Genomic DNA, 7,625 nt, shown 5'->3' with positions numbered 1-7,625 from the left:
AAAATGTTGGGCTCCATAGACTTATACTACGAGCCCAACTCACTTGTTTTCCCGATCGGTACAGGTCGGAACACTCAGACCTGGACTGACCAAAACATTTGATCACAGAGGGGAAGGGATTTCATCACACTGGGGGCCAGCAGGCCGCTCCCTGTACTCCCTCCCTCCATGTAAAAAAACAAAAAAAGCAACGTACTTAGTGGCACATTCACTTTAATCACGGTAGCAGTTCCGACACATTTAAAGCCCACAATGGTTCTAAGTCATAGTGTGCTGGATTGAAATGTTTTGCTTCTTGGTTATTTTCCCTTCAAGGATTAACATCTCTGACCCCTTCTCTGAAATACGGTATAAAGGTTCTGTATGTCTGTATCTGTTAAAAGGATATTTTACAAATGCAATGTCTGCATATAGGGATCTAGAATCTTCTTTCCACGTCCATTAACATGAAGGGACATCTCCTTTGGATCTAGATAACATTCAACATTGGGATGAAGAAATGATGCAGATCTAGAATTTATTGTCCATTAGTATTTTCCTCTTCATGACTGATATCAATTAAACTTTAAAAAGTACCTGGACAAGCCTTTTAATAGTTATGCCATGTGGATCTTGGAAAGAACTACAAGAACATGAATGTATTTCTTAAATAGATGATATTGTTTGAACTGTCCTAAAAAAAAAAAAAAAAAAAAAAGTTACTTTTCCCCATCAGTTCTCAAAAACAACCAGAGTTGGCTTAATTTATACATTTAGTGGAAGCAATAATTTCCACTTTACATTATTCACTATTATAGTAAGTTATTTATAAGAATTAATATACTCCGCATAGCAGTAACCTGGGAGTTATTAAAGAAATAACTAACTGTATGGCCAGAGCAGACACATGTTTCACTACAAAGTTCTACATCTCGCAGCCATAGAGCGTCACATCTTTTATTTTTATGAGCTGTATATAAATGATGCATACAGAGGTAAACATTAAAAGGATTTACAGAAACACTAAAATACATGATTAATACTCAGTCACTGTTGTGCGGCAGATGTATTGGCCATCGACTACTTGGGCAGAATTTAGTAGATGTATTAGTAGTCCACAGGAGTCTTATTGTAATAATCATTTATCTTGTAGGAAAAAACAACTGGTCACTAAAGCATAAAGAAGCCCCTACCTAATGTCCTAAGCTATTCCTTTAAATCCCTAGGGTGATGGGGTGTATTTCTATGTCTACTAAGAACTAGATATTGTTTATTATGGCTACAAGGGCATTAGAAATATAGCTGTGCAAATGTAGCAGTCACACCTCAAACAGCCCCATAGCCTTACAATAAGACACCAGTATTATGAATGACAAATAGGTAAAAGGCAGAGGAGAATCTGAAGAGGACTCCTAGCACTACCACAAAGCAGATGTCTCCAAAGTATGGTGATAAAAAGGTTAAAAGGTTTATTGGCGGATAAAACCAAACTAAAGAATACAAAATAAAAACATAATGAAGCATAACCTTTTGTGCTTTATTATGTTTTTATCTTGTATTCTTTACTTTTAACCTTTTTACCACCATACTTTGGAGACATCTGTGTGGTATGCCCCCGGATGATGTTGTAGCGGTGGGATGGCCGGTCACTTGCTAGATGGAAGTGTGATGCGACTTGTGTGGTGGGGGGCTGAGATACAGCTGGACCTTAGGGTTTTGTCACCTGATGCCAGTGCCTGGTGGGCACACAGGTGTGATGGCACACTTGCGTTTAGGCTGGGTTCACACTATGTATATTTGAGGCTGTATTTGGTCCTCATGTCAGGTCCTCATAGCAACCAAAACTAGGAGTGGATTGAAAACACAGAAAGGCTCTGTTCACATTATGTTGTAATTGAGTGGATGGCTGCCATATAACGGTAAATAACTTCCATTATTTCAATATAACAGCCGTTGTTTTAAAATAACAGCACATATTTGCCATTAAATGGCGGCCATCCACTCAATTACAACATTATGTGAACAGAGCCTTTCTGTGTTTTCAATCCACTCCTTGTTTTGGTTGCTATACAGCCTCAAATATACGTAGTGTGAACATAGCCTTAGAGTGTAAGGCTGTACCCTTTTTTCCCTGTGGTCAGTGTCCTGTCGGGTTGCTGCAGGGTCCCTTGGGATAGTGTAATCACGGATGGCCAGAGTGGTATAGTAACCCTCCCGAATAGTGGTAGGACCCGCCACCCACAGAAAAGGGAAATGTCCCAAGGTTGCGGTGCAAGTGCTGTGCAGGTGGTAGCGAATAATCACAGATTCAGGTGATAACGTTGACAGGGTTTACTACTTGTTAATGTGCAGTGCACTTGTTAATGTGTTAAGGTAATACAACGAATCTTGAGATACACTTGATACAGTTCCAATGAATACACAAACATAGAACCATCAGATCTGTGTGATAAATGCTGAGTAGGATGTAATAGAGTTGATAAGGTTGTACTGAGGTAGCCTAGTAGAGAGGAGAGTGCCGTAAGAGTCTCAACCCAAGTAGAAATGTGCTCTGCCGGGATGATGGCGTGTAAAGAAGAATACTTGTAGAAGAAGAAGAAGAAACAACCTGTGCCTGTGTTTTGACCTTTCCTATAGTGTTCACACCACCTGATGCCCACTAGCTTTGGCAGAACCCTACCAATGGGTGACATAGGCCCGAGACTGTGTTACCTGGGATGAGCGGACTAGTTAGGATTTCCTTAGTACAACCACGCTGCAAGATGGAGTTCATAGACTTTAGGTAACTTTGCTCCACCCGGATCAGTTCCTAGCTCTTTGGCTCTTTTGGGGATGCTGTCTTGCACTGTAGTTACTCCTAGTCCTCGACATGGGTTGAGGTTATCTGTTGGCTAGTCCTCTCATGAAGGGTTTAACAGGGTATCACATAGCTTGTGTGGTGCTTTAAGACAGAGGTTTGTAAGGGCTGACTGTTCTGCGTCCTCCCTATGCGGGGTACTGGCTAAAACTGGGAATGTAGAGGGGACCCGGCAGAGGGCCAGGGCCCAGGTAAAACCACTGTGGAGAGCTAACTGAGCTGCGTCCTTTCTTTGGCTAAGACTCCTCCTTCACCCAAGGGACCAACTTTCTAACCAGCGTGTAAGATCCACTGTGGTTGCGTGGAAAGAGTGCAATAGAGGAGGGAAAAGAAGAGAGGCAACAGGACAGAAGAAAGGAAAGATCCTACTGGTTAACAGAATCTGGTACATACACAAATAACCCTTGAGATACTTCAGCCGTGCAGCTTTCATACTTTAATTACACAATACAGCAACATCTAGTGGTCATCTCTAATAACACTGTAGCTGCAATAAGACCACACAAAAGTACAGACTTTTACAAAGGGTGTAAATAGGAGCAACACCCGTAGTGGGATACCACATCTGCTTTGTGGCAGCGCCAGGAGTCCTCTCCAGATTCTCCTTTGCCTTGTACCTAACTTGAAAGAACAGGCTCCCCCTGTGGAAGCATCCGATTATCTGGGGCACCCAGCCACCAGCCCACTCCACGACTAATGGTACCTCTCATCCATTGGGGTGATATGCACTAAGCCCAAGGGGCTTAAAGGTGAGAACCCACCTATAATATTCTTCTTGACCTCTATCAGGCAAACAGGATTACACAAGGTGCCATCCTCTTTGTCTTTTTTTTTTTCTCCAATGAGCCGACTGCATTAAGGTCCAGGTCCCTCAAGTTAACACCTGATGCCTAAATCAATCTACATAAAAAGTTAAGTAACTGCACTGAGCGAGATAATTGAAAACTGTCTACTTCTTATACAGTGTAAACTTAGACTAGACAGTGTAGGAATGTGCAAGATTCAAAAACAGGGCTTATACTGGCACACAATTAGCCTGTCTAGTCTAAGGGTCCATTTACACAGAAAGATTATCTGACAGATTATCTGCCAAAGATTTGAAGCCAGAAACAGACTATAAACGGACATCAGGTCATAAAGGAAAGCCTGCGATTTTTCCTCTTTTCAAATCCATTCCTGGCTTTGGCTTCAAATCTTTGGCAGATAATCTGTCAGATAATTTTTCTGTGTAAATGGACCCTTAGTCTACACCTTATATTGATTGGTTTATTTTTATTTACAGCCTGTAATATAGCATGGAGCTGAAGTTACACCTTAGTGGGCTTCATAGTTGAAACCTCCAACCATTCTCACACATGTTCCTGTTTTACATTTTAGGAAGTGCAGTATTTGTACTATTTGGAAGTGCAGACAATGTACTACAAGGTGGAAGTGGTACTGTATCATAGTCAGGATCTCAGAAATACAAGAAAAAAGAGGACCCACATTCACTTGTGAGCTGCCTTATATTAGAGAGTGGGGGGACATTCACTTGTTATACATTGAGCTACTGCTTATCAGCAATATTACAAAAACTACTGCAGCAGGGGTATCCCCAGAGAGAACTACAGAAGTCTGAGAAGCATACTTACCAGCAGCCAAGGTCCCAACCACCCGAGTGATGTCACTACCCGGCCACTATCTACAAAGCAGAGAGAGAAAAGGGCCAAAATGCTAAAGTAAACAATTTTGCTAATGCATTTGTAACATTGCTTATTTTTGCAATTTATCCATCATCTAATAAAAGTCTAGATGATGAGAATACCCCTTTATTTCCACTGTCCGCAATAAATTAATGTTGATAAGTGGAAACTTTTGTTCAGAATTTACATTGTGGTCCCTAGAATACTGATAAAAGAGGGAGGTATACATAGCAGATATATACCATTGTGCTAAATAATAAACAATGAAGATATCTATTCAGCTACTGGCAGCAGGACAGGTGATATTTGCTAGTCTTGGCTGGTTGCCACATCCGTACTGTAGCACACGCCAGTTGATAAGCTGGCACTGATATTCAGCTAGTTTCAATGGCAATAGTGAAATACAGTGAATTTAAGAGAATAATGGTTGCCTTAAAATTCTATTGTAATGCCCTAATTCTGCCTAACAACTCATAAAACAAGAAGAGTATTACTCCGGTCCAGGGGCGGATTAAGGGTACCATGGGCCCAAGGCTGTTTAGAAACTATGGGCCCCCTGATAACCATGCCCCTTCTAGCCCTGCCCCATCCCACTAACCATGCCCCAACTAACCCTGACCGCTAACCAAATATCCTGGCTGAGCAGGCTATGTAACATGTCCTCAGGCAAAGAGTATTAGATGCTTGGAACAAATTTCCTGCAGATGTCGTTGGTAAATTCCCAGTAGATGACTGTAAACCTGCCTATCCTAATATAGTAATAAAGGAAAAAATATAAAAGCATACTAGATGGGCCAGGAGGTCTTTTTCTGTCGACAATCTTCTATGTTTCTTTATGTTTCTATGATTTAAGGCTGCAAACTATCCATGTGTGGCCTGATGCTGCTGTTACAATCCCATAGCTTCCCTAATCTTGCTATACCATCAAATAAATATTAGTCACAGCCAACCCAGAGGTTTTACTGGAAACACCAGTGAAATTGTACTTCATTACTCCTCAACGTGATGAAGATCTCTGTACTTTGTGTCACCTTGCCCTGTGTACCAATCCTCTAAAAGTGAATGGATTTGTCATCTCTATAGATAACAGCCTCCTGGTTATCTTAACACATAAGAGGAAACACAAGAACAGAACGCTTATCACTTCATCGTAAGTTCTCTTCATGTGCGATACTAATGGTCCGATAGCAGTCGGAAGCACCCTCCTTATACATAAGCATGCTTGGCACGATCTCCGGTAGCAGCTTGTCTCCCATGAGAAAAAAGTATTGGGCATGTTGAAATCCAAGATTCTCTTTTCTATTCTTACCCAGCCTCTTCCATCTGGATGGAGTCAGGAAACCCACATACACATTAGTTAGGTAGTTGATTCCCATGCAAGGTGAGGGAATGACCACCTTAAGTGTAGTCTACAATCTAGATGTGTTATCCAAGTATAGCTGCAGGGTGAGGTGTAAGCCCTTCTGTACCAATAGCATACATGCCCAAAGCCAAGTCAACCACAAATAAGTGTTATTGCCAAATACCACAAATATGAAGTAAAAACATCAAACTTCTTCCTAACCGAGGTAAAGCTTCTTGTGGGTGCAGTCAGTTTATGCAGCTGTGGTTCTCTGACATACTTTAAAGCATTTAAAAACAATTTAAGGTGACAATTATTCAGTACCACGTCTTGAAGGAATGAATGGATAGGTTTATAGCAAGGCACTTTCAATAATATTCTAACCACTGGATGTAGAAACAGACCATGGTCCATCAAGCATCTAGGTCACAGGCAAGGCAGTGATGGGGCTGTAAAAAAGGGTTGTCTGGGTATAAAAAACAAATGTATATGTGACTGGGATAAAAATAAAAAAGAAACTATACTCACCTGCTCCGATCCCTCGCAGCCAAAGCATCAGTGCTACTGGTCCCAAGTCCTCTCGGCTAATTCCCAGTTGCTGATAAAGCGCCATCCCCATAGGACCAGGCCTGCACAGCCAATCACTTGATGCAGCTGTGTCCCACCTCTTTCATTGATTGGCTGTGTCCCACCTTATTCATGCAAAAAGGTCCCCGCCTCTCTGACTGTTTAGTGAAAAGTACACATAGTCAATCAAACAGTAAAACCCTTGTGTCTCAGGAGAGGGGTGAAGGGGGCATAGTGAGGGTACATGCACACTATGGAATCGTGACAGAAAACCTGTCACGTATTCCGCAGCTCACATCCACTCACTGACTCTGGCGGCCGCGTGCATCGTCGCCCGTGCCATAGCCTCCGTTCTATCCACAGAGGGATTCCGCCCGTGCATAGAATGGAGTTTTCCGTCAGGATTCCGTATTGTGCACATACCCCAAGAAAGTAAAATCTGTTGGAATCAGGGCATCTAGGGTACAAAATAGTCTAAAACACAATTTTTGAAACCTCGTTAAAGACTGAAAGAACCTGAGGATGCTTTGTCAGTTGTACCATTCCCTATATAAGGTCCCACGTGAGAGAGCGAGACAGTTGCTTCATGTTAACAGTTGCAATGCACATTGATTGATCCATAAATGGCGTCCTTATCTTAGAAACCTCTCTTATAGCAAATATATTTCAGTAATAAAAGTGACAGCTGCATAAATGTTACATTATAATGACTGCTCATCCTATTCTGATAACAGTCAGTAGCTAATCCCAGTGGCATCTAGTCAACTAATGGAGTCTCAACTACATCCCACTGCAATATCCAGGCTGTAGCCGGTGAGAGGGAGCGAGCACTGGGCTTGTTACCTATGGGGAAGCTACTGGTCTATGCAGATGAACTGAAAACAACATGAAGCTTTATCAGTTTGAAAGCTATATTGCAGAATATTATCTAATGTTAAGTAATTGCACATTGTAGTCTATAGCAGGTAATATTTATCCTATTAATAACAGTATTCCTCAGGAGGAACCTGGAAACAAGTTAAGCAATCTGAATGTCACTTGAAAAAGTGTGCCACATGGGGTGGTGCCAGTATGCCATGCACTTTCTATTATACTATTAGGGAAGGTCTGGATCCCTGTGTGCTGGAAACTTTTACAGATCTGCCTTGTTCCTTGGGTACAGCCCCTTCTGGAATGGTTCCCTACTCTTCCTGTTGAT

At 41.8% G+C, this 7,625-nt stretch overlaps 1 long non-coding RNA gene across 1 annotated transcript; it reads right to left on the bottom strand.

The window, feature by feature from the left end:
* Positions 1-227: 227 nt before the first annotated feature.
* On the bottom strand, positions 228-5,219 carry LOC138793553 (uncharacterized). Its single transcript, XR_011363297.1, has 3 exons — positions 5,145-5,219; positions 4,468-4,517; positions 228-673 (listed from the first exon to the last, which is right to left on the bottom strand). It is a non-coding gene; the product is annotated as an uncharacterized lncRNA (long non-coding RNA).
* Positions 5,220-7,625: the final 2,406 nt, after the last annotated feature.

The sequence above is a fragment of the Dendropsophus ebraccatus genome, chromosome 5 (assembly GCF_027789765.1).
Source record: "Dendropsophus ebraccatus isolate aDenEbr1 chromosome 5, aDenEbr1.pat, whole genome shotgun sequence".
Classification (NCBI taxonomy): domain Eukaryota; kingdom Metazoa; phylum Chordata; class Amphibia; order Anura; family Hylidae; genus Dendropsophus; species Dendropsophus ebraccatus.
This window is presented reverse-complemented; position numbering and strand designations above follow the sequence as displayed.